The sequence below is a fragment of the Phyllobates terribilis genome, unplaced genomic scaffold, assembly GCF_046119375.1.
Source record: "Phyllobates terribilis strain yellow unplaced genomic scaffold, ASM4611937v1 Scaffold_1__5_contigs__length_1240528914, whole genome shotgun sequence".
NCBI classification, from domain to species: domain Eukaryota; kingdom Metazoa; phylum Chordata; class Amphibia; order Anura; family Dendrobatidae; genus Phyllobates; species Phyllobates terribilis.
In genome coordinates this window covers 205,608,522-205,635,911 of record NW_027362761.1, presented here as the reverse complement: position 1 = coordinate 205,635,911, position 27,390 = coordinate 205,608,522, and the positions used below count along the sequence as shown (strand labels likewise).

The 27,390-nt window shown below is 45.7% G+C and overlaps 1 protein-coding gene across 1 annotated transcript in view; it reads left to right on the top strand.

Annotated features, from left to right (window-relative positions):
* The window catches only part of LOC141166323 (G-protein coupled receptor 54-like), a 384,390-nt gene that overhangs the window by 192,266 nt on the left and 164,734 nt on the right, over window positions 1-27,390 (top strand). The window lies entirely within an intron of this gene.

The following is a 27,390-nucleotide window of genomic DNA, read 5'->3' as shown; positions in this document are numbered from 1 at the left end:
TAAGGCAAGCAGGAGGATGCAGTAATGGATGGGGAATAGAGCTGGAGTGACAGAGGCTTCAGGTCTACAATAGCTTTTCAGTCTTATTTAAATATTATGCACATATAAATATGACACGCCCCCTGGGCCTGTGCTGTGCAGGGGGATACCCGGAGCCGGATCGCTGGGGGTTGTAGTTCTCCGTGGCGGTGACCCGGTCCGTGCCCAGGGCGGTCAAACCAGTGGCAGTCTTAAGTAATAACAATGTCCGACTACGCCACCCGTGGATTGCGGTCAGTGAGGACCGCCGCTGCGCTGCCGACTGCTGAGGCTGATGTTGTTTGCGCAGCTGAGCATGGGATAACTCCCCACGGGAGAAGTATTGCCTCAGGGCAGCTAGTGTGGATGATGGGAGTGATGGTGTGAGCGTCCCAGTAGTAATGGTGCTGGTGCGGCGATGAAACACAGAGACGTGTGGTGCAGTTCAGGGTCTTTACTGATGGTATAACGCAGACCCTCCCGGGAGTACTGGTTAGCAGTAGGGGCCTGGTCAGTCTGTGAGCAAGCAGGATCTCCCCTGGCCAGGTGGAGTTGTAGGCCTCCCCGACTATCTGCACTCTTTCCTGGCTACCTTGCTCTATGCGGGTAGAAGTAGCCCACGTCCCTGAGTATACCGTGTGGTGCTCACCCGTATGGCCGGTGACTTGGGGCCTTCCGTTAGCCTCCGCTTCACGATGGCGGTGCTGGTCCCTTGCTTGTGACCGTGCCTTCGGGTTTCTAAGGCCAGAGGACATGGAATCCCCTGCCGGTTGGATTCTGCTGCTGGACCTGGATGTCCCCACAGCCTCGGACTCCGTGTCCGGGTTTAGTGTCTTCAGCCAAGGTGAGCTTTCTAGCTTCCAGCCTCTGGCACTCACTCCTGCTCCTACAGAGCTCCTGTTGTAACTCTCCCTGTGTCTTGAACTACACTCCAGGCTCTGACTGCTCTGCTTGTTCTGCAGGCTCTGTCTCACCTAATCCCGCCCAAGACCCAGTTTATAAGGGCAGATTCCTCCCCTCCCAGGTCTGGGTGGGCCGTGTTGCATGCTTAGGGCTCCTGACCAGAGAAACCTCCCACTTGCTCTCAGACATAATATTTCTATTACTGTGGTAACCAGACCCCTGGGGTGCCACAAATAGTTTGGGGTGTGAAATCCTTCTGACAGAGTCCCTTTAACAAGTTTATGAATCTTTTGTAGTAAGCGAAAATAGTATGATATAATGGGAAATATGATCAGTTCTTAACTGGGAAACCCATGTGTATCTCAATATGATCTCTTGTACGTCCCAACTTCATATATCAAATATAAATTTTAATTGCTTTGTACTGAGTATATATAAAAATACAGATTACACATACAAATGCAGACACACACATTTATTTTTTTCTGGCTGTGATATTCCTGTTAAAGTTGAATGTCAGATTTTTTTTATCTAATCAATTTATTGATAGAGATTACAATCAATAGAATAAACATAATGCACATATAACTAAACAGAAAAAAAATTAACTGGAGTGCAAGTTGGTATGCAAAATAGGAGCATTTTCACATTGGCCATCAAACAGACAAGACCCAAGACAGAATTCAGTTAAAGATCTTTTGACAGAAATAGTGGTTTATTATACAGGCACAGGAAATCAATGCCAATTCAGTTTTTCTTCCTCCTCTTTTTCTCTTATTATCTCCAAAATAAATGTCAGATAGTAAAATGTAAATGGGCAATGAAACATCAGCTAACCATGTAAAGTACTGTTATTATCCAACATCAACAACCTAGACTACTTATCCAGCTTAGCTTTCAATAGAGAGGAGAAAGCTATGGTGAATGGGCAAGGAGATAGCTGTCTTAAGTGTATGGCTAGCTTTAGTAATGTGGGCTGAATGCTCATTTATACGATAACTTTTCCTCCCAGTGCTCATATACTTATCATTCTTAGTGGAGCCTCAGTGCTCAGTGTTTGATATTCTTGAAGTGCTTAATAAACATTCAAAACATAAAGAGACTTTATAAAAAAAACATAATTATCTACGATAGTAATAGCATTATCACTCGAAGATCTGGGTTTTGAAGAAAAGCAATGGATGTCAATTTAACACTATAGATTTTCTTTCTTTCCAATAAAAAGGTGCTCATAATGTTTGCTCTTATCTGTTGAAAGAATGACAATCAGAGAAGAGTAGCAAACAATCACATAAATGGAAAAAACTGAAGATGTGCATTACTTACTGTAGGTTCACTGTCATCAGTAATGAATTAATGTATGAATAATATGACGTAGAATACAAATATGCTAACAGCGTAATCACATTAAAGCACATAGCCTTTAAGGTAATATAGCCCTTATAAAAATGGCACCTTTTATACTCTAATTGCTGCCTCTGTTCAGTACAAACTAAAGTTTATGCAAATATGCTAATAGGATGGAGGACGCCCCTGAGGAGCCTAAAAGGCTACGTGCAGTATTCCACCCACTGGTTTGCATGTCTCCGCTCAATGGTGATTGACATTGACTTGCCTAAGCCTTCTATGCTGTTAGTGCTCTCTCTAGGAAAGAAAATACTGTCAATCATTAGTGAGGAAGGCTGGGGGCATGCAAAACCAATGGGTGGAATGAGGAACTGAGCCGCTTGGCCATGCCAAAGGTGTACTGAACACCCTGATTAACATATTTGGTTAATACATTTGTTATCCCTTTTTTCCTCAGTACCAAACTTTTCCTAGACTCTCTTGTCCCTCTTTCCCTCAATACCCAGGTTTCCACTCTCTAATATTCCTCTTCAACTCAGCATCCAGTTTTCCCACGCCCTAATATCCTACTTTCCCTTAATACCCAGTCTTCCCATGCTCTGATATCCCTTTTCTGGCAGCATCCAGCTTTTCAACGCTCTGATATCCCTCTTTTTCCAGCACTAAATTTTAGTAACCAGTCTGGGACTAGGTTCTGCTTTACATTAGAAGGGGATCCCATCAGCAATACCCTATGTGACCTGCTGTGCTCTTCTAATCACATGACCTTAAAGAAGTTGTCCAGTACTCAGGCTACTCCTTCTCAATCACCATGTTTCCCCCTTACAAACTAAGAACACCTATACTGACCTCTGGTGCGGGGGCCAAAATATTATACCAACCGCAGCTCTCACTTCCTCTGAATGTCTGATTTGTCCAAAGGAGGGGAGAATGAAGCGGCTGTGAAATGGCTTCAGGGATCTTGTGACATAACAATGTCATGAGAGCCCCTGGAGAACCTGCAGTGACACTGCTGGATTGGTGCCAACACCGGAGGTGAGTATACTGTAGAAGTTACTATTTTATAATGGGGAACATGGTGATTGAAAAGGGGTTGTTTGAGTAGTGGACACCCCTTTAACTGTCCATTCACAGCCATTCCCTTTTAATACTCTGTCTAATAATTGAATCCTTACCATTCTTTATTATTTTGATTATTGTCATATATCCTTATGTTTTATGTCTGATTTTATTGTTCCGTCTGGTTTTTATTTTGAACTTTTTATAGTACTTTGCATTATTCAATTTTTAAATGAGGTCAGGGATAACTGCACTCAAATTTTCCAGTGTATATATTGCAACCAGTGACTAGGATCCATTACACTTGTTGAAGGTGCCGGTCTGGCTTTAGAAAGCGCTGTATAGACTCTTTACCTCTCATTTCATGTCTTTTTGTTGTTTTTTACCTTTGAGTAAGTTTTTAACAATAAAATACTTACTTATTCTACATCCCATTGGATCCACATTTCATTCCATCTGGACTTCCTTAACCAGTAGCTCCCAAAATTCTGTATTTTCCTCCAGAATTTATTTTAACTGTTTCAGAAGGGTGCAGTATTTTAATCTAAATTCTCAAGGATAATTCTGGCGCAGGAGACCTCCAGACGTCTGGTTTCTGTGAGAATATTTTATCCATGCAACAATGTTTTACAGAACATTCTAACAATAGCTAGCCTTGGATTCTTTTACAGAAACAAAACATGTTTTTATAAAACTGGCATACAGCTGACATATAACAAGTAATATAACATATTGTAAAATTCTGAATTATAATAATTGTATAGATCAATTTCTTTGTCATATCCCTCCTTTTGTTTATACGTAAACAGTCACCTTTATCAATCACAAAACAATTAGAATCAGTAGCTGCTTTTAGATCACTATTTGCAAATACACATGAAAATACAAAGTATAGAATTACGATAAATCAAGAACTGTAACAATTGATTTGAGGAATGAGCTAAAGATCTCAGTCAGCCAAGCTCCTGTGAAACCCATCCACGAGTTGTGCCATCCATCTTAAATGTTAACTCTTGCTCTTTTACCTTCTTGATATTTCCTGACATGTGAAAATACAGCATTCATCTCCCACAAACACACACATTGCTCTGCTTGTAAAAAAAAATAATCTGCTAACCTATTCTGCAAAACGACTCTACATATCTGTGCTAACGTACCCCTCACAGTTGCAATTACCTATAGAATTAAAAGACTCAATGGCCACACAGAAAGTACAGATCTCTAGGAATAATCAGAAGTTGATTTACATAATGATGTAGAAAAACTTTGGTTGCTATCTGCAAGAATGATGTACAATAAAAATTATATTGTGGTACCGACCCACAGAGCCACAAAGATCCCAAGAAGCAGCATCCTGGATTACAAACAGAGGGAGGATAACAGCCGGGCACCTATTATGTTCACATACAACCCCCACATGAGCATCCTAAAGAAAATTGGTACTGATCTCCAACCCATATTCTACAGGAATCACAAACTGAAATCAATATTTCCAGATCTACCATTTTTCCCTACAAACTATCAATCTTATGGAAATTCCTCATCAGAAGTGTCCTCTCGTCACCATCTTAGACTGGCATAGTCCTCTGAAACAGTAGAAAATGAAGCAGCTGTAGCCATATTTTACCAACAAACCCAGTCCGCATACACAACACAAAACAGGACAATAAAAAACTGGATGTCTTCTCATGTATTGCCTCTAATATGGTGATACTAAGGTGCTCCAAAGAGGTACCAATTTTGGGGAAACAAAACAAAAACTACACACCAGGATGAATTTACATAGACATACTATAAGTCTGGGATCACACGGCCATCAATTCTCTCATGCAAGAGAATCGGGCCGATTATGCTAATGACACTCGGCTCAAACTATGGCAGTTTGTTCCGAGTGTCACTTAAGTGTGATCCGATTCTCTTGGATGAGAGAATCGCAGCACTGGTATGGAAAAACAGAGAACTTAATTTTTCCATCTTCTTCATTATTTCTGTGAGAGTACATTGGACTGCACTCGGACTGCTTGCGGCTTCACGCGCACTCATAGACTTGTATTGGTGACTGCGATCTGATTCTCGGATGTATTTGCAGCATGCTGCGATTGTTTTCTCATGCCAAATCGGCATGAGAAAATAATCGCAGAGCTGCACTGCCCCATAGTATAACATTGGGCCATGTGCTATCCAATAAAACATCAAATAGCACTCAGCCGGGTCCCGCAGAAGCGCTTGGATAGGCGCGAAACAGCTGTTGTCCTGATCTATCTTCTCGCTCCCTTTGCTTTTCTAAAAGGATTGTCCTGCCACATGAAATAAAGGACACTATTTTTAATTAAATGGTGAGTGAGTTTTTCTATTGATCAAATGAACTTTTTTGTTTCTAAATTTTATAATCTTGCTTTATCTTTTAGAAGGCATCACCCCCTTCATCCCATGCCCAAATGTCCTGTTGTAGTATCTCTCCCATGTAATTCATTTGTAAATTAGCCTGAAGAAGGAACTGAAAATATAATTTGTCTGGTTAGACAATAAAGGTATCACTCCTAGAATATTTTTGGGCATGCTTATTTACATATACGCTCAAAAAGTATTTACATATCTGGAGGAATAAATCAACTCTGCATCTATAGGGTCAGAATTACTCTGCAAGGTTATGTAGCATGTGATGTTACTACCACACATATCAGGACATTCATTTCTACAGTTGCTTTGATACCTAATGTTAGAACACAAGTTAAACAAACTTGGCTGCATATAACTTTAAAATAGCGTCTTCTGTGAACTATTTGGATGACGCAGGAGGCATGACCCATGTCAATCAAAGCAGGAAGACAGCAAGCAGCAGCTGAGGGGAGGGATGGAGAGGCCCAAAGCATTTTCAGGATTATACAGGGGGAGTCAGGGGGTTATATAAGGATTTAGGCAATGCAGAGCAGATGCTGAATAAGGTGATATTTTTAGCTGCTATGTTACAAAACTGGTGACAGGTTCCCTTTAAGGGAAACCATGTTGGAAGATGTCATCGAGTAGCAAGGTTTGGCATATGACTTCACGCCCAACAGTCAGATACTGTATGTTCAGATCTCTTAGGGTATGTGCCGACGATCAGTGTTCACTGCGGATTGGACGCAGTGCAAGTGCGCTTCGTGCAATCCGCAACAGACATATGTTACAGCATAGTGGATGGGATTTATACTATGCTTTCCAGACCGCAGCATGTCAATTTCTCCGGCGGGTCCGCATGCGGGCTTTCCCCATAGACTTAATCTCTATGGGGAAAGCCTGCCTGTGAGAAAAAAAAAAAAAAATGACTGCCGCTCACATAATGCAGCTTTGTCCATCCATATGGCTTTGTAGATTAGCTGGAGGTAAACAATCAGGGAGGCTCTCATCTTCACCCTATGGAAGGCTGTCAGAGTAAGCAGTCCTAAACCTTTAGTATGGAAGGCAGCCAGATGTGGTAGGGAATTAAATCATTGCTTATCAGGTAAGCACTTTGTGCCTCCAGTTTGGGATGAGGGTCCCACACTGGCAGAGAAGTTGGATGTTATTATGATCTCACTACCTGCATATCAATTAGATGCAAAAGTAAGTAATCTTTTCCTTATTACAGAGGATTCCCGGATTGAGGAGGCCTCTGGACAGAGAGGGGGTGAACTTTTTTTGCAGTGGAAGGTATGGATCCAGATTGTCTTGCTTTTTGGTTTGAGTAGCCTGTGTTCCTAGAAAAGTCCTTCACATATTTCTAGGCTTCAGAGATCGAAGTGTCTTGTTTTAGCCACCACCACATTACCAGAATGAGGCACAGTTGAGTCAGGGAGTGAAGCAAACATCTGCTTTTTAGTTACTGTATAGTGATGAGCGAGCATGTTCGCTACTGCTCGGTGCTCGCCCGAGCATCTCACTGCTCGAGATGCTCTGCGCTCACCGAGTATTTCCGGGGTTTCTCGGCGGGACCTCGGGTCTCCTCTATGCATATTTGGCGCTCTTTAGAGAGCCAATGAAAATGCAGGGATTGCCTGCCACTCACTGTAATGCCATAGCCATGTTGGTTGTGGCATTACAGTGATTGGCTTGCCGCATGCATAGCATCATCAGGTCTATATCAGACCTGGCGCCGCCATGCTCGTCACAGTCTACTCCAGAATCAGGCAGTGTAGGGAGAGGTTCTGCTGAGCTAGGGAGAGATTTGCTTGTTTCTAGTTAGTGTAGGTGTACCAAACTATATTAGAGACACATATCCATCTCAACAAACAGTTCTTCTGAGGACTAATCCATCTGCAGAGATATTAGGCAGGCAGTGTATATAGGCAGGCAGGGTATATAGCAGACTGCAGTGCACATAGCACATGAGGCTCCATTCCAGTTTTGTCTGCTGCTGCTGTTAGATATTTCTAGAAATAGACCCAGGTCTCAGGGGCCAGGAATAATTTTTTTTTGGATCTTAATCCTCAATATTTGCGTAAAAAGCAATCCAGAGAACACAGTTTTTCTGCGCCATTTGCTTGTTGGCACTGCAGAATACAGCCAGGTCCTTTCCATATTACAGCGCTAAAAATCCCGCTATTTAAAACTGTGGTTTGTCCGTCACATGGATCACATATCATTGCGCTGAAAATACTGCCATTTCTGGCCTCCATTAAAAAAATTTTTTTCAGTGTGTCAGCAAAGTTTTTGACACCAGTTTGCTGTTCAAAATAGTTACCTACAGGCCAGCTATTTAAAACTGTGTTTTCTCCGTCACACGGATCACATATTCATTTTCAGAAAATACTTCCATTTCTGACCTCCATTAACAAAAAATTCAGTGTGTCAGTGAAGCAATTGACACCAGTTTGCTGTTCAAAATAGTTACCAACAGGCCAGGTATTTAAAACTGTGGTTTGTCCATCACACAGATCACATATAAGTTCACTCCAAATTCAGTCATTTGTAGTGAGTGTGGAAGATATTGTCCTCCATTTAAAATGGGCAAGGCAAGTGGCAAGGGACGGGGAACTGGACGTGATGGTGATGATGGTGCATGCAGAGGCAGAGGCCGTGGACAAGATGAAATTGTGCCACAACAAACACCCACATCTTCTCGCTCGACCTTCCTGTCCAAATTAATAGGGGACTGCAGAACACCACTATTGAACACAGAGCAGAGTGAAAAGGTCATTGGTTGGATAGCAGATAATGATTCCAGTCACTTAGCCACCACCACCACCACTTTGTCTTCCACACAGTCAAGTCTCAGTAGCTGTGAGTCTGGACCGCATATTCCTCACTCTGAGCCTCCTTCCTCCCACCATGCCGAGTGCCCAGAGACAACTGATTCCACACTTGGATACTCCGAAGAGCTTTTCACTTTTCCATTTATAGATTCGAGCCTCTCACCTGGTCCACTTGAAGCGGGGAAAGAGGAGATCGCATGTAGAGATGCCCAAATATTTGAGCAGCCACGGTCACACAAAGGCGACGGTGGGAAAGTGTCACAAGAGGTGGACGATGATGAGACACAATTGCCAGAAAGTCAGGAGGAGGACCAGGGTGCGGAAGTGGAAGACGAGGTGGTGGATGATATAGTAACTAATCCAACCTGGCAGGAGGACATGCAGAGCGAGGACAGCAGCACACAGGGGGAGGGAGGCAGAGCACACCAACAGGCAGGAAGAAGAAGTGTGGTGGCCGCAGAAAGAAGGCAGGTACCGTTCCCCATAACACCAACACAAAGGAAATTGCCAGTACAACTTTTAGGTCTTCCCAAGTCTGGTTGTTTTTTTAAAGACTGCCGATAACCCCAAAAAGGCCATTTGCACCACCTGGCAGGCCAGAATCAGCAGGGGTGGCAAAACGACTAGCCTGACCACCACCAGCATAATCAAGCACATGGCAGCAAAGCACCCGACTTTGTGGGCCGAACCCCAGGATTCAGGAGCCGTCTGCGGGTGGCACCATTGCTTCTTCCGCTGTTGTGCATGCAAGCCAATCCCCTGTCCATGGTGCATGCGAAGATGCCTCCTGCCCTGCACCAGTCATTGCACACTCTCGTAGCAGCACCAGGAAGCACGTCCATGTCCTTGTTCCAGCGCAGCGTTCAGTTGTCCATACCCCAGTCCTTGGAACGCAAGCGCAAATACGCAGCCAACACCCCACAGGCCACACTACTAAATTCCCACATTTCACGACTGCTTGCGCTCGAAACGTTGCCTTTTAGGCTCGTGGGGACGGAAGCATTCCGCAACCTGATGGCGATGGCCGTCCCTCGGTACTTGGTCCCCAGCCGCCACTATTTCCCCGGTGTGCCGTCCCCGCATTACATAAGCACGTGTCCCAAAACATTAGCCGTGTCCTCAACAATGCAGTTACCGGGAAAGTCCACCTAACCACAGACACATGGACAAGTGCTTGTGGGCTGGGACAGTACATCTCGCTGACGGCACACTGGGTTAACATAGTGGAAGCCGGGACCCAGTCGGAGCTTGGGACGAAACATGTCCTCCCGACGCCAAGGATTGCTGGCCCTAGGTCAATAAGGGTTGCCCCCACAGTCTACAGCTCCTGTACCTCCTCCTCCTCAGCCTCCTCCTCCTCTTCAACCTCCATCTCCGAAATGACCACATCAGTCACAAGCTGGAAGCACTGCAGCTCTCCCTTGGCCAAGTGGCAACAAGCTGTGCTGAAGCTAATATGCTTAGGTGACAAACCGCACAATGTTGAAGAGTTGTGGACAGCTCTGCAAGTGCAGGCAGATCTGTGGCTCACACCGCTGAACCTACAGCCAGGCATGGTCATGTGTGACAATGGCCGGAACCTGGTGGCGGCTCTGAGGCAAGGCGAGTTCACACACGTACCATGCCTGGCCCATGTGCTTAAAGTCGTGGTTCAGCGGTTTCTCAAATCCTACCCGGAGCTTCCGGATCTGCTTGTTAAAGTACGCCGCCTGTGTGCCCATTTTAGAAAGTCACCTACAGCTTCCGCCGCCCTTGCCGAGTTTCAGCAGTATTTGCAGCTTCCGGCTCACAGACTGGTGTGTGATGTCCCCACGCGTTGGAACTCTACACTGCAGATGTTGGGAAGGATTTGTGAGCAGAAGAGGGCAGTTGATGAGTACCAGCATCAACAAGGCCGTCGGTATTCAGTTCAGACTCCACACATAAGACCTCAAGAGTGGACATGGATGTCAGACATATGTATCATCCTCCAAAACTTTGAGGACTCCACCAAGATGGTGAGCGGCGATGACGCCATAATTAGCGTCACCATCCTGCTTCTCTGTCTTCTGAAATGCTCTCTGCTCACAATCAAAGAGGATGCATTGCAGGTGGAGCACAATGAGATGGAGCAAGGAACCATACAGGGTAATTACACACAGCCCAGCCTCATCTCATCCCAATGTGGATTGGATGACAATGAGGAAGAGGAGGAGGAGGAAAAACTGGAGCTAGTTTCATGCGCTATAGACGGTACTACCTGCACAACTGTCATATCGTCTGTTTAGCTTGGATGGTCAGAGGACAGAGAGGAGGAGGAGGAGGAGGAGAGCATGGTCAGTCATCCTCTTGGTGAGGACACGAAAGTCTTGCCTGTTAGCAGTCTGGCACACATGGCTGAGTTTATGTTACGCTGCCTCTCCCATGACCCTCGCGTTCTCAAAATTTTGGGCGACAGTCATTACAGGTTGGTGACACTTCTGGACCCATGCTACAAGGAGAACTTTATATCTCTTATTCCTGAGGCGGACAGGTTTACAAATATGGTGCAGTACCAGAAGGCCCTTGTTGCTGAACTATTAAAAAATTCCCATCTGAAAATGCTGGCGTCAGAGGTCACAGTTCGTTGGACAACCAAGGAGTACAGGTGAGAGAGACACAAATGCAATCCAGCAGAGGCAGGGGAACTCAAAGTTCTGGGACAGTTTTCTCAGACCCTCCCATTGCACTGGCCCTGAAGTGCGGGGTACTCTCACAAGGAGGGCAAAGTTTGGGAAGATTCTGAGAGAGTACCTTGCCGACCGTACTAACGTCCTCCGTGATTCCTCTGTGCGTTATAATTATAGGGTATCCAAGCTGGATACGTGGAATGAATTGGTTCTCTACGCCTTGGAGGTCCTGAACTGCCCTGCCGCTAGAGTTTTATCAGAGCGGGTTTTTAGTGCCACTGGTGGAATTATAACTGATAAGTGCATCCGCCTGTCAACTGAAAATGCTGACAGGCTGACTCTTATAAAAATGAACAAGGGATGGATTGGGCCAGACTTCTCAACACCACCGAATGATAGCAGCAGAACATAAACTCAAATCTAGTGTCTTTTTTTGGAGGTGTATTCCCATACACTTCTTCACTAGAGATGAGCGTTGTTCTACTCGAACTGTTCGCCAATCTCAAATTCGAGCTGTTTTGGGCGGTGTTCGAGCCGTTCGGCGAACATGAACAATTTGAGAAAAATTCGGCTGTTCGAGGTTATGTTCGATAACTGTTCGTGCACCAAAATCATAACTGGATTTTTTCTCAGTAATGATGAAAATTAATGTTAATACGCAGTTTGAGTGTACAGCGGGGTGGGGGGAGGGGCAGGGGATGGATCTCTGCAGGAACAATGAAGATCTCCATTTTTTTTTCTCTTTCCCGCATTTACAGTGGGGAGGTGCAATCTGTCAGCCTATCAGCAGCGCACACACGGAGCGAAGTGCTTTTTTTCACACAAGCAAGGGCATGTGTCATTGGCAGTGTATGTCACATGTCCTTGCCCTATAAGACCAAGCCATTTTCCCCGTCGCCACCATTTTCTCACTGCTGCAGCTGCGTGTTAGACGGCACCGCTGTTGCTGTGTGCGCTATACCTTGTTAATTTCAAGCCAATTTTCGCACAAATATACAGATAGCTTGGGAGTAGGGAATAGTTGTGATTGCAGTCCTTTTAAGGACTAGGTTACAGCATTTCCTACGACTTTTATCAGGGAGGTCTGTGCTCTTAAATAGATCGGTTGTGGGAGTAAAGACTAATTGTAATTGCAGTCCTTTTCAGGACTAGGTTACATGAGTTCCTATCAGTTTTTGCCAGGCAGGTCTGTGCCAGTGCTGTGCAAGTTTTTTTCACAGCATTTGGCTGAATCTAGCAAAGCTAATCCTTTTTGGCCTATTGCAGAGTGTGTTAGTCAGTGGAGTAGCCTATCTGTGTTGCAAGATATACCACCTGTGTATAGAATACCAATTTTTTTACTGCACCTAGTGAAGTAAAATCTTTTGGGCATAGCATCATTCTATTAGTCCATCTATACTGACCCCCATCAGGTTGCAAATTAAAACTAATTTTTATCTGCATCTACAGTACCTCTGAAAAAATATTTGGGCTTCTAGCAGTGTGTGGGACTTGTTCTATTAGTCCATCTATACTGACCTCCATCAGGTTGCAAACTGAATATATTTTTTTCTGCATCTACCTCTGAAAAAATATTTGGGCTTCTAGCTGTGTGTGGGTCTTGTTCTATTAATCCATCTATACTGACCTCCATCAGGTTGCAAACTGAATATATTTTTTTCTGCATCTACCTCTGAAAAAATATTTGGCCTTCTAGTAGTGTGTCGGACTTTCTCTATTAGTCCATCTATACTGACGTCCATCAGGTTGCAAACTGAATATAATTTTTTTCTGCATCTAGCTCTGAAAAAATATTTGGCCTTCTAGTAGTGTGTTGGACTTTCTCTATTAGTCCATCTATACTGACCTCCATCAGGTTGCAAATTAAAACTAATTTTTATCTGCATCTACAGTACCTCTGAAAAAATATTTGGGCTTCTAGCAGTGTGTGGGACTTGTTCTATTAGTCCATCTATACTGACCTCCATCAGGTTGCAAACTGAATATATTTTTTTCTGCATCTACCTCTGAAAAAATATTGGGCTTCTAGCTGTGTGTGGGTCTTGTTCTATTAATCCATCTATACTGACCTCCATCAGGTTGCAAACTGAATATATTTTTTTCTGCATCTACCTCTGAAAAAATATTTGGCCTTCTAGTAGTGTGTCGGACTTTCTCTATTAGTCCATCTATACTGACGTCCATCAGGTTGCAAACTGAATATAATTTTTTTCTGCATCTAGCTCTGAAAAAATATTTGGCCTTCTAGTAGTGTGTCGGACTTTCTCTATTAGTCCATCTATACTGACCTCCATCAGGTTGCAAATTAAAACTAATTTTTATCTGCATCTACAGTACCTCTGAAAAAATATTTGGGCTTCTAGCAGTGTGTGGGACTTGTTCTATTAGTCCATCTATACTGACCTCCATCAGGTTGCAAACTGAATATATTTTTTTCTGCATCTACCTCTGAAAAAATATTGGGCTTCTAGCTGTGTGTGGGTCTTGTTCTATTAATCCATCTATACTGACCTCCATCAGGTTGCAAACTGAATATAATTTTTTTCTGCATCTAGCTCTGAAAAAATATTTGGCCTTCTAGTAGTGTGTCGGACTTTCTCTATTAGTCCATCTATACTGACCTCCATCAGGTTGCAAATTAAAACTAATTTTTATCTGCATCTACAGTACCTCTGAAAAAATATTTGGGCTTCTAGCTGTGTGTGGGACTTGTTGTATTAGTCCATCTATACTGACCTCCATCAGGTTGCAAACTGAATATATTTTTTTCTGCATCTACCTCTGAAAAAATATTTGGCCTTCTAGTAGTGTGTCGGACTTTCTCTATTAGTCCATCTATACTGACCTCCATCAGGTTGCAAATTAAAAATAATTTTTATCTGCATCTACAGTACCTCTGAAAAAATATTTGGGCTTCTAGCTGTGTGCGGGACTTGTTGTATTAGTCCATCTATACTGACCTCCATCAGGTTGCAAACTGAATATATTTTTTTCTGCATCTACCTCTGAAAAAATATTTGGCCTTCTAGTAGTGTGTCGGACTTTCTCTATTAGTCCATCTATACTGACCTCCATCAGGTTGCAAATTAAAACTAATTTTTATCTGCATCTACAGTACCTCTGAAAAAATATTTGGGCTTCTAGCAGTGTGTGGGACTTGTTCTATTAGTCCATCTATACTGACCTCCATCAGGTTGCAAACTGAATATATTTTTTTCTGCATCTACCTCTGAAAAAATATTGGGCTTCTAGCTGTGTGTGGGTCTTGTTCTATTAATCCATCTATACTGACCTCCATCAGGTTGCAAACTGAATATATTTTTTTCTGCATCTACCTCTGAAAAAATATTTGGCCTTCTAGTAGTGTGTCGGACTTTCTCTATTAGTCCATCTATACTGACGTCCATCAGGTTGCAAACTGAATATAATTTTTTTCTGCATCTAGTTCTGAAAAAATATTTGGCCTTCTAGTAGTGTGTCGGACTTTCTCTATTAGTCCATCTATACTGACCTCCATCAGGTTGCAAATTAAAACTAATTTTTATCTGCATCTACAGTACCTCTGAAAAAATATTTGGGCTTCTAGCAGTGTGTGGGACTTGTTCTATTAGTCCATCTATACTGACCTCCATCAGGTTGCAAACTGAATATATTTTTTTCTGCATCTACCTCTGAAAAAATATTGGGCTTCTAGCTGTGTGTGGGTCTTGTTCTATTAATCCATCTATACTGACCTCCATCAGGTTGCAAACTGAATATAATTTTTTTCTGCATCTAGCTCTGAAAAAATATTTGTCCTTCTAGTAGTGTGTCGGACTTTCTCTATTAGTCCATCTATACTGACCTCCATCAGGTTGCAAATTAAAACTAATTTTTATCTGCATCTACAGTACCTCTGAAAAAATATTTGGGCTTCTAGCTGTGTGTGGGACTTGTTGTATTAGTCCATCTATACTGACCTCCATCAGGTTGCAAACTGAATATATTTTTTTCTGCATCTACCTCTGAAAAAATATTTGGCCTTCTAGTAGTGTGTCGGACTTTCTCTATTAGTCCATCTATACTGACCTCCATCAGGTTGCAAATTAAAAATAATTTTTATCTGCATCTACAGTACCTCTGAAAAAATATTTGGGCTTCTAGCTGTGTGCGGGACTTGTTGTATTAGTCCATCTATACTGACCTCCATCAGGTTGCAAACTGAATATATTTTTTTCTGCATCTACCTCTGAAAAAATATTTGGCCTTCTAGTAGTGTGTCGGACTTTCTCTATTAGTCCATCTATACTGACCTCCATCAGGTTGCAAATTCAAAATAATTTTTTTCTGCATCTAACCCAGCCAATAGTTTTGGCCTAATACCACAGTTTGGCCACTCAGCTCTGCTCGGTTACCATCCATTGTTTTTTTGTGCAAACAACTCCAGAGTTGTGAATTAGTTAACCACCAAAATGAGTGGAAAAAGGCCTGCTGCTGGTGGAAAGGGGAATAGGCGTGTTGGGAAGGGGTAAAAAGGTTGTGTCCGTGGGGTAGGTGTTAAAGCAACAGTAACATCTGCAGAAGAAAGACCATCTTCCAGCCAAACTAAAATGTCTACTTCTTTTAGCGGACAATGTGATAAGATCCCTTTCTTACGGCCACGCCAATCGCTACAAATTCCAGATGAGGCACAAAAACAGCAGGTGCTTCAACGGATATCAAGTGCTCCTTTAAGTGGGCTCTCCTCCACATCAACTTCAACATCACAAATACTCCAGTCCTCAAAGGTGTCACCCAAATCGCACTTGCTTCCTCACAGCTCCCAAATCTCCAGCTGCCCGTCTGAGTATGAGGTAGAACAGATGGTTGAGTCTGCAGAGCTGTTTACTCATACTATAGCCTGGGAATCAGAGGTCGACTCCAGCGCTTCTGTGAATCCAGACGAGGAAATGATCTGCACTGATGCCCAGAATCTTTATGAGTCGGATCCAGGACCAGACGCAGAAGGTTCTGACCATAATGTAGACCCTCATTCCCAAACTGTAACTCCTGTTGGTGGAGACAATGAGGAAGACGATGATAAGACTCAAATACCTGATTGGAGCGACAACTTTAGTTTTTTGTCAGGGCAGGAACAGGTTGGCTCTGAGGACGACGGGTGTGATAACGCACAGGGTGATGATGATGAGGTCGGAGATCCCACTTACTGTCAACCCACAGTCAGCCAAGAGATGAGGTCAGCAGAGGAGGTGGAGGAAGATGCTAGTGACGACGAGGTCAGGTTGCGCCTTCCTGGACAGAGACGTAGTACTGGAAGCACGTCAACAACTGCATCCTCAAACACAACTCTGCCTCTCACCACAAGTCGTGGTGGCTCTTCAGGTCACATTGGTGCTAAGCCTTGCATAGCCTGGGCATTTTTTCAGATCGATAAAGATGACCCAACTCGTAATATCTGTAACATTTGTCAGCAAAAGCTAAGTAGAGGCCAAAAAATACATAGTTTGAGTACTTCATGCATGAACCGGCACATGGACATGAAGCATAAGTTGCAGTGGGAAGCTCAGTGTGCTACAATGCGGCCTAGCCGGCCGGGCCAACCACCGTCTGCCATATCTTGTGCATCCGCGGCCTCTTCATCCTCTGTGACTGGGGGGACAGCAGTCACACCTGTTTTGGGGCGCAGACCTGCCACCTCTTTACCCGCAACAGCCAGCGTGATTGGCAGGTCATCATTTTCTTTGGAGGTGGTAACACCAGCTGGTGTTGAGTGCTGTCCGACATCGATAGCACCACCTTTGGATGAAGGCAACCTAACATGTCCGCCTGCATCTTCCTCACAGACCGGCAGTTTGCCGGGGACACCCTTATCAACCCCGTCTAAGCACAATAGCCAGCCCTCGGTCCCTCAGATGTGGACAAGTAAAAGACCATTTCCTCCTAGCCATGAGAAAGCTAAGAGGTTGAATTTCACCATCTGCAAGCTCTTGGCTACAGAAATGCTGCCTTTCCGCCTGGTGGACACAGAGGATTTTCGAGACCTTATGTCCGTCGCAGTGCCCCAGTACCAGATGCCCAGTCGGCACTACTTCTCAAAGAAAGGTGTGCCTGCGCTCCACCAGCATGTCGCACACAACATCACTTCTTCTTTGAGAAACTCTGTGTGTGACAGGGTGCATTTCACCACAGACACTTGGACGAGTAGGCATGGACAGGGGCGTTACATGTCGCTGACTGGGCACTGGGTAACTATGGTGACAGCAGGACAAGGGGCTGCTGTCCAAGTCTTGCCGTCCCCACGAGTTGTGCGTCAATCCTCTTTATGTCAAAGTTCCTCCACTGCTTCTGCCTCCTCAACCTCCTCTTGGTCTTCCACCTGCACCCAAAGCCTGTCTGGTCATGCCACAAGCTTTCTAACTGCGCAGAAGGGATCCTGCACACCTCCTTACTATGCTGGCAGTAGGGCTCAACGTCATCAGGCGGTTTTTACATTGAAATGTCTGGGAAATGTGAGTCACACAGCTGAGGAGTTGTGGTCAGCTCTGGAGAACCAATTTCATGAATGGTTGTCTCCACTGGACCTGAAACCAGGGAAGGCCGTGTGCGACAATGCTGCAAACCTGGGTGCTGCCCTTCGCCGGGGCAGTGTCACACACGTGCCTTGTATGGCTCACGTGTTGAACCTGGTTGTCCAGCAATTTTTAGCCCACTATCCCAGACTAGATGGCCTTCTGCAGAGGGCACGGTCGCTGTGTGCTCACTTCCGCCGTTCGCATCCCGCAGCTCAGCGACTTACATCTCTACAGAAGTCGTTGGGCCTGCCACTTCACCGGCTAAAATGCGATGTGCCTACCCGGTGGAATTCAACTCTGCACATGTTGCAGCGACTATGGCAGCACCGACAAGCCCTGGTGCAATACGTTCTGACGTATAGCCTGGGCCAACGAGATTCAGAGGTGGGGCAAATCACGCTGGAGGAGTGGTCTCAGATCAGGGACCTATGCACCCTTCTGCACAGTTTTGAAATGGCGACGAAGATGTTTAGTGCTGACGATGCCATTATCAGCATGACTATTCCGGTGATTTACATGCTGGAGCACATGTTAAACAGAATTCGGAGTCAGGTGGTGGCACAAGAGGAGGTGGAGGAAGTAGAGGAGGAGGAGTTGTATCCGGAAGGGCTAACATCTGCAAGGTTCAGACGGTCGGCAGCACCAAGGCGGCAGGCATGTGAGGGTGGGGGAGATGGTTTTACCAGGGCGCATGGTAGCAGACAAACTAGTGAGGAAGGTGCAGGAGCCCAGGAAGAAGTGGAGGACGAACTGATGGAAGACTCATCAGATGAGGGAGACCTTGATCACATTTCTGTTGTGCGAGGTTGGGGGGAGAGGACAGAGGAAGGAAGCATGATTGTTACCTTGCCACCAACACAACAGGGACTTGGTGCTCCTGGATGCGCAACACACATGAGTGCCTTCTTGCTGCACTACCTGCAACATGACCCTCGAATTGTGAGAATTAGAAATAATCCTGACTACTGGGTTGCCACACTGTTAGATCCCCGGTACAAAAGTAAATTTGCAGAAATTATTCCTGCCATAGAAAGGGATGCACGCATGCAGGAGTATCAGCAGAGACTGTTGCAGAATCTTACATGTGCTTTTCCACAAAATACCAGTGGTGCACGTAGTGAATCTCACAGTTCCAACTTGCTAACCGTGGGACCGTCAAGTGTTCAGCACTCAAACCGTAACAGAACCACAGTATCTGCTGGTAACATCAATTTTGCGGAATCATTTCACCACTTTTTTAGCCCATCCTTTGCAAGGCCACAGGAGACAAGAAGTCTGACACATAGTCAACGCCTAGAGACGATGGTACAGGAGTATCTCCAAGTAAACATTGAAGCCACGACTGTGTCACTGGACCCTTGCTCTTTTTGGGCTTCCAATCTGGATAAATGGCCGGAGCTAGCCACTTACGCCTTGGAGATCTTGTCATGCCCCGCAGCCAGCGTTCTGTCTGAACGTGTGTTCAGCGCTGCTGGTGGTGTGCTGACAGATAAGCGCACGCGGCTCTCCACTGATAATGTAGACAGACTCACGTTCATAAAGATGAACAAATCATGGATCCGAAACGACTTTTCTACCCCTGTGTCATCCTGGGGAGAGTAAAAGCTTGATGATTGGTTAAAATCACCCTACCAAACGTTTTAAGCTTTCAAATTACTAATCATGTTTATCTGTATCTTGACTGGAAAATAATTTGGGCTTTGTAGCAGTGTGCAGCACTGATCCTATTAGGCCATCTATAATAAGCTCCACCAGATTTAAAATTAAAAATAATTTTTAGCTGCATCTAGCCCGGAAAATAATTTTGGGGCTCCGAGATGCGCAAGACACATAAGTGCCTTCTTGCTGCACTACCTGCAGCATGACCCTCATATTGTCAGAATTCGAAGTAATCATGACTACTGGGTTGCCACACTCTTAGATCCCCCAAACTTTTCGATCAACCTTTTCATTTTAATAAAGACCAAAAAAATGGTCATTTTTGAAATTATAAGCATTAGCAGGTTGTTAGAAACTGAAATCAAACAGTTTTCAACTCAAAACTTTATTCTAGGTGATGTTACATTTTCACATAGGACCCCTTGTTCGAAAGGAGCTTCTGAACTCTCTCGTCCATTGAATTTGTCAGGTTTTGGATGGTTTCTGCTTCAATTGTTTTGCATGAGGACAGAATACCCTCCCAGAGCTGTTGCTTAGATGTGAACTGCCTCCCGCCATCATAGACACTCCTTTTAATGATGCTCCAAAGGTTCTGAATGGGGTAGAGGTCAGGGGAGCATGGGGGTCACACCATAAGTTTGTCCCCTTTTATGCCCATATCAGCCAGAGATGCAGATGTTTTATGTGCAGCATGAGATGGTGCATTATCATGCAGAAAAATGATCTTGCTGTGAAATACACGGTTCTTCTTCTTGAACCATGGCAGGAAGTGCTGTTTGAGAAAATCCACATACATTATGGAGTTCATCTTTAGCGCCTTCAGGGATCCTAAAGGGGCCGACAATCTCTCTCCCCATGATTCCAGCCCAAAACATTACTCCACCTCCTCCTTGTTGGCGCTGTAGCCGTGTTTGCGTGGGGTGTCCATCAACCAGCCATCCTCCACTCCATCCATCTGGACCATCGAGCGCTGCACGGCACTCATCCGTGAACAAAACAGTTTTGAAATCAGTCTTCATGTAATGTTTGGCCCACTGGAGCCGTTTCTGCTTGTGTGAAGTGGATAGAGGAGGTCGACAGGATGGCGTATGCACAGCTGCAAACCTCTGAAGGACCCTGCATCTTGTTGTTCGGGGGACGTTGGAGGCACAAGCAGCTTCAAAAACTTGTCTGCTGCTATGACAAGGCTTTTTTGCCGCTGCTCTTTCAACCTGACGTAATTGCCTGTAGGAAAGAGTCCTCAATTTGCCCTTATCAGCACGCACACGTGTGTACTGTGAATCAGCTACATACTTCTTGATTGCCAAGACACTTCATCCTGATCATCGCACAATGTTGATTGTAGTCATGCCTTGACCTAAACACTCCACAATTTGTTGCTTCTCAGCAGCCGACACATCCTTTTTCTTTCCCATTTTGGCAGAAAATGTAGGCTGCTTAATAATGTGAGAGAGCCTTCTTAAGTAGTCTTGCCTTTCATTGGACACACCTGCCAAACGAATTAGCACAGGTGTCTGCAATTGCTTACAGTGATATAAAGAGCCCTGACACACATCACCATCAATGAGTTTAACTGACAAACAAACAAATTCTTCCCTTATCACTCCTAAACACTTTTTGCATAATAATTTGGAACGCGGTGTACATGTGCTTTTCCACAAAACACCAGCGGTTCACGTAGTGAATCTTACAGTTCTAACTTGCCAACCGTGGTCTGTATGGAATTGTTCAATAAAGGGCCCAAAATTAAGATAACATAGATGGGAGAGGTCTCTATGAATAGGAATTCCTAAGTATTTGATACCCTGTGAGGGCCAGGCAAAGGGAAAGTTGGACTGGATGGAATCCTATATGGATTTGGGGAGGGAGACATCGAGGGCCTCAGACTTCGCTGCATTGATTTTAAAATTTTACCATGTAACAAAGTGATCTATTTCAGCCATAACAGCATGGATGGATATATGTGATTGAGTGATATATACTAGGACATCATCAGCAAATAGAGAGCACTTGTACTCGGTGCCTCCCACCTCAATCCACCTAATATTGGGGTTATGGCGAATTGATGAGAGCAGGTGCTCCGTCACTAGGATGTATAAGAGAGGGGACAGAGGACATCCCTGCCTTGTCCCATTGGTGATTGTGAAAGGTGATGAAAATGTTCTGACGCACCCCCTGGGCCTTGGGAGACCCGGAGCCGGACCCTTTTTGGTGGATGCTGGTGGTTGTAGTCTTCGTGGCGGCGACCCGGTTCCGTGGCTCAGGGCGGTCAAACCAGTGGCGGAACTATTTATGTGGTTTTGATGTTTAAATGTCCGACTACGCCACCCGTGGATTGCGGTCAGAGTGAACCGCCGCTACAGGGCAGACCGCTGAGGCTGGTGTTGTGGGTGCAGCAGAGCGTAGCATAACTCCCCACGGGAGGAGTATAGCCTCAGGGCAGTGTATGCGGAGGATGGGGGTGATGGTGCAGGGCAGCAGCAGTAACGACACGGAGTCAGTGATGCAGTCCAGGGCCTTTACTCACAGTTCTTATTATCCAGACCACGTCTGCAGGTAACGGCTGCCCACGTCGTACTGTGCTCACCAGGTGAGGGGCTCAGACAACTCCCAGATAACTTTGGAGCACTTCACAGGACCCCCTTTGTGTGTCCTTTGTCTGGCCTTTCTTACCAACACTTCTGTCCGGCTGCCTCGGGCCTCCTCTTGGTAAACTTGGCGCCAGTTTCCCTGACCCTATGTGGTGCCTTCCTAGCGGGTGTAGCGAGGGGCTGCGCCACATAAAATGTCAGAACCTCCGGTTTCTAGCTGAGGTTCGTTTCCTGCCTCCACTAGTTCGGGGACCGGTCTCCCCCTTTGGCCTGACCCCTCCACGCAGGTGGATTCGGGCGTGCGGTGGCGACTCGCCCGTCCGCACCCCTGGGATCCCTTCATTCCTCGTTCCTGGAGCCTTCTCCGCTCCTCTTCCTTCCTTCTCCCTCTTCCAGGCCTGGGCCTCTGTTACTAGGCCCGCCTCCGGAGCAGAGCTCATGCAGAGCCCCTGCTCCCTGCCACTTCTGCTCAGACTTCTCTGCACTGAACTAAGATGGTGCCCACCTTTTATACTCCCTTCTCAATGCACCCAGGAACTGCTTCCTCCCTGCTCCTGCACTACAGGGTTCCCCTTCCTCAGTGTTCCCTCCCCCCACTCCAGCCAGGGACAGGGACTGTCGTGCCCATCTCAGGGGCATATTGGTCTCCCTGCCCCACGGCAATGTAGTGTAATGCATGCAGGTGTCGGGTCCTGATCCACACTCCATCCTTACCTGAGAGTGAGATATCACACCTCTGGGTGAGGTGCAATACGTCTGTAGCAACCGAGCCCTCAGGGTGCTACAGTTCCATTTATCTTCAGCCTAGGTGACGTATTGCGATACAGGGCCGTGATTTTGGCTATAAAAGGGTCCCCTAGACCCCTACCCCAAGCTTTTTAAGAGAATCATATATGGCGTGCCAGGAGACTCTATGGAATGCTTTCTCAGCATCCAACGAGAGTATCTAATTACAAATTTTTAACTGCATCTAGCCCAGGAAATACTTTGTGCCTAGTAGCAGTGTCTGCTAGTCAGCGGATTATCCCGGCTGTTAAGCAAGCTACACCACCTGTAGTTTAGACACTTAATTTTTTCAAAGGAAATGCTTCGGGACCATGGGATACTCAGTGAAGAGCATCAGGAGGCACCCCAAGGCATAGGGGCTGGGACTGGCAGTAGGATGCCTTGCGGTGGACAGCCGAGCTCGATCCTTATAAAAGCTTTTTAACTGCAGCAGCTTTAGTGGACGCTACTGGAGCTGGAATTACGCGGCTGCTGGCATGAGACTTGCCCTCCAATAGATCCTTGTAAATGGATTTAAAGTGTATTCATTCAAATTAGAGAGACAATTTAAATTAAAAAGCTTAGAGCTGCCTCCACCACAGGGGGGCTCGCTCGACCCACCAGCGGACAGGCACCAGTATTGGGAGAGGGGGGCTGGCCATCAGGGTTCACCGCGGCTCTGGCACAAACCCGGCGACACGGAGGTGGCACGGGCAGGAGCGGACTGGCCGTGTCGGCTTCTCACTTTTTGGATTTTAGAAGGGCATGACATGCCTATATCTGTGTCTCCCCCTCCTTTTACTCCTCCACCTCTTTTATTTTCGCATGACTATATGTACTTGTCACTTTTCCATGTGTTAGTTGTGTCTTCTGAGCAGTTTGTCAGCTTTTGGACACCTTTGAAGGTGTTTTCTATGTGTTTCTCTGTGTTTTTGTTTGCCTGCCATTGGTTTTAACGGTGTTCGACGAACAGTTCGACGAACAGTTCGGCGAACACACGGGTGTTCGACGAACCGAACCGAACTCGAACACTACGGGGGTGGCTCAACACTATTCTTCACACCCACAGATGGGTATGCGCTTCCTGATTTGGGCTATTTTCTCTTGTCCTCCTCCTTCTCCTCATCATCCACCACCATATCACCAGGGTGACCGTGGTCTGTGATGCAACACCCACTTAATTTTTTTAAAGGGTGTTTATGATGCCCGTAAAAAAAAAAAATTATACAGTATGTTCTTGTATACCCCCCAGGGGTAAATGTTTGTCAGCCCATACACTTAGTGCATGGGCATTACAAGTATAGGAGACCCGCTCCTTTCTAATCTGAAATTTTTTTTATGAGGCCCTCTAAGTCTCTTCCAAGGGGCATTGGAGTGCCTTCCAATTTTTGGCAGCCCTTGCATTCACTGCATAGGCCAACACTATGGAGACCCTCTCCTTTCTAATGGGAATTTCTCGTTACTGTGGCCCTGCTCAAAGTGTCTTTAAATTCTTAGTGGGGTTTTTCCTAAATTTGGTCAGCCGTTGGACTCACTGCATACCCTATAACTGTATAGTAGACTCTCTCCTTTCTAATGGGAATTTGTCGTTACTGTGGTCCTGCTCTATGTGTCCTTAAATTCTTAGTGGGGTTTTTCCTAAATTTGGTCAGCCGTTGGACTCACTGCAGGACTCACTCATACCCTATAACTGTATAGCAGACCCTCTCCTGTCTAATAGGAACATGTCGTACTCGTTACTGTGGCCCTGCTCTATGTGTCTTTAAATTGATAGTGGGGTTTTTCCCAAATTTTGGCAGCCCTTGCAGTCACAGCATGGGCATTACCACTATAGGAGACCCTCTCCTTTATAATGGGAACATTTTTTTTACTGAGACCCTCCTCTATGTCTCTTCAAAGGGGTATTGGGTTGCGTCCAAATTTTTGGCAGCCCTTGCAGTCACTGCATACGCAATAACAGTATAGGAGACCCACTCGTTAATAATAGGAACAACAAAGCAGATCCGGCTGATGGCTTTCTAACAATAGCAAGGGCCGCCTGATGGCCCTATAAAAATAGGCTTTGTGACTTTCAGAGTCCCTCCATCATAAATGAAACAGGATGTGTCTGATGATGTGTCACACACCACATTGCCAGATAAGGTTGTAAAATGTTAAAATGACATTTCCCGGTGAATGCATTTGTCTTAAAAAATAACGTAAAAAAAAAAAACAATAGGATCTTTCTTTAGTATAAGAACAGAGTCGCCAATGTAACCTCAATGTAACACATTGTTCAGCTCCAGCACCTCCTCCTCCATCTCCGAAATAACCACATCAGTCAGAAGCTGAAAGCACTGCAGCACTGCCTTGGCCAAGCGGCAACAGGCTGTGCTGAAGATAACATGCTTAATGCTTAGGCGACAAACCGCCCAGCGCTGCAGAATTGTTGAAAGCTGTAACACAGCAGCATGTCTGTGGCTCTGACAGCTGAACATACTGCCAGGCATGGTCGTGTGTGACAATAGGCGGAACCTGGTAACGGAGAAATGACAGCCGGGGTAGATACGGTTTCCCTCTATGCCAGTCCTTTCACTGAGCTAAAGAATATGGCTGTGGTGAAATACAACTCCCACTGAGAGGCTGTTTCAGATTGAAAAACATTGTGCCCACCAGATGATTTGATTCTGAGGGATAACCTTCCCCCCCCCCGCTCAAGAGCCCCATAGCAGCTGCAATGTTATGGTATCATGAACTCTCCTGATGTAAAAGACAGGGCACACCAGAGGATTCTCTGGTGGGCCTGTCCAACCCTGCTGAGAAGCAGTCCTAGCTAAGAAAAGTGTGTGGGAAGGTTCCTGGACACTCTATGGCTGCTTTTTTACTGAGGTGGAAACCCATGCAAACATGGGGAGAACATACAAAGTCCTTGCAGATGTTGTCCTTGCTGGGATTTGAACCCAGGATCCCAGTGCTGCAAGGCTTCAGTGCTAACCACTGATCCAATGTGCTGCCGTTCACCCTGTAATATCTAACAGGCTGGAGAAACTTGCACCTATTGCCACTCTATCTTCAGCTCCTTTGTGAGAAACTAATGTATTTGGGTAGCCACTTAGTCTACCAAATAAAATTCCTGAGAAGGAAATTGGGGATGGATTCGCTACTGGTACTGGGGGCAGTGCTAATACCATGGCGTTGTACCATAGTTTACTGGAAATATTCCAGGCTCGTAGGAGGCAAGCAAATTCCCACAGTATAGTACCAGCAGTAATGTTCAAGGACCCACGCTTGTAGAAGGCGGAGACAACACCGGGAGAAATAGTGACGGCTGGGGACCGAGTATGGACACAAGGCATGAGGTTGTGAAAAGCTAATGTTGCGGCCTGTGGGTGGGTGGGTGGCTGGCTGGCTGCATACTTGTGCTTGCATTCCACGTAACAGAAAACTAAGCAGATGGTGGCCTCTATCATCATCATGGCCTCACCTCGGCACTATGAACTCTCCTGAAGGAGAAGCCAGGGCCCATCGGAGGAGTCTCCGGTTTTCTGGTGGGTCCGTCCAACCCTGCCGAGAAGCAGCCCTGGATAAGAAAAGTGTGGGGGAAGGTTCCCGGACACTCTACGGCTGCTTTTTTAATGTGGATTGGACGTGCTTATGCATGTTATTTCTCAAACCGCATTGCAGATCAGGCCATTGCCCAACTCTGTATTCATGAAATTAAATGCGCAAAGAAAGATGTTTGTGTGTCAATTCACCACCGACAAGTGTGACTTGATGTTGGACGGGCTGCCATTGCTTCTGCAACAAGCTGCATTAGAGGACTTCCTGGGAGAAATGACACCCAGAGTAGATATGGTTTCCCTCTATGCCAGTCCTTTCACCGAGCTAAAGAATATGGCTGGGTGAAATACAACTCTCAGCAAAAAAAACAGTGGACTGGCTCCATACAATCCCAGGCCACATTCACCTGTCCACGTGTTTGTGGTTAGGCGGTCCTTCTCAGTAAGTGCACTGGGGAGGGCACAGGTAATGTTGTGGGACCCGTGCTTGTGGAAGGCGGAGACGATACCGGGAGAAATAGTGGTGGCTGGGGACCAAGTATGGACACCTGGCCGTTGCTGGCATGAGGTTATGGAAAGCTTCCGCCTCCACGAGCCTAAAAGGCCACATTACAAGTGAAAGCACCTTTAGAGGACTTCCTGGGAGAAATGACTGCTGGGTAGATATGGTTTCCCTAGTCCTTTCACCAAGCTAAAGAATATGGCTGTGGTGAAATACAACTCAGCAAAAAAAAGCTGTGGACTGGCTGTCCCTGGTCACTTGACCACGTGTTTGTGGTTAGGCGGTCCTTCCCAGTAAGTGCACTGGGGAGGACACGGGTAATGTTGTGGGACCCGTGCCTGTGGAAGGCAGAGACGACATCGGGACAAATAGTTGTGTGACGGCTGGGGACTGAGTATGGATACCCGGTCGCGCCGCCATAAGATTGTGGACAGCTTTCGCCTCCATGAGCCTAAAAGGCCACATTTCAAGTGCAAGCAGCTGTCAAAAATTTGGCAATATAGTATTGCAGCCTGTGGGTGGGTGGCTGGCTGGCTGCATACTTGCGCTTGCATTCCAAAGAATGGAGTAGAGACAACTGAACGCTGCACTGGGA